We start from the raw sequence: 806 nt of genomic DNA, 5'->3' as shown, positions 1-806 counted from the left end.
GAAGTCTGGTCGAAGCCTGGGTACTCGTTCATCCTCTCCCTCACACAGCTCTAAGAAACGTTCCCAGAAAGCTGAGTACACCTCTCTTGACACACCGTCACTGTCAAAAGCTTTTTCATTTTTGAGTTCCACTTTTAGCTGAACATTCATAACTCCTGGTTCCATAAAAATGTTTATGAGATCACTAACAACGTTAATTCGTCTAATCTGAACACAGTGAATTTCTTTGTCATATTGGCCTGGTTGTGCAAAGCTACGGTGCAATGATGCAGCTCCATCATTCTGTCTTGAATGAAAAAAAAAAAAACAGAATTCAACTTTAATAAAAAATATGACAAATTTGCAAAAATAATTTCTGAATCAGTTCTTTTCTTAATTATTTTTTTAATGATTGAACATACATAAAATTGAAAAACTGAATTCTTTTCTTGTATCAATATTGTTTAGTTTTAAATGGCTACTGATTTCAGCTATATGACACAATATATACTAGAAAGAGACGGACAGAGTTAAAACATAGTTTTGAAAAATTTTTTATATTTACCTGAGAGGAGTTAATGTCATTGTGGTTCCAAGGAAGGGTGGAGTCTAGGCTCTCTTCATCATGACTGGAAACTGGGCCAAATTGAATTTCAAGATCTTCAGCAGATACATTAATAGCCATGACTGGGGGAAACTGAAGAGCTTCATCTGCATCTTCAGTGTGGGATAGAATTAAACAATCATCCTCAGCTTCTGGATTGTCTGGAGCTTCTTGAGGATGGGTTCCAGCAGCTTCAAATGAAGAATCCAGGATTTCTTCATAG

The sequence above is a fragment of the Cyprinodon variegatus genome, unplaced genomic scaffold, assembly GCF_000732505.1.
Source record: "Cyprinodon variegatus isolate N-32 unplaced genomic scaffold, C_variegatus-1.0 Scaffold1564, whole genome shotgun sequence".
Classification (NCBI taxonomy): Eukaryota; Metazoa; Chordata; class Actinopteri; order Cyprinodontiformes; family Cyprinodontidae; genus Cyprinodon; species Cyprinodon variegatus.
Note: the sequence above shows the minus strand (reverse complement) of the source record.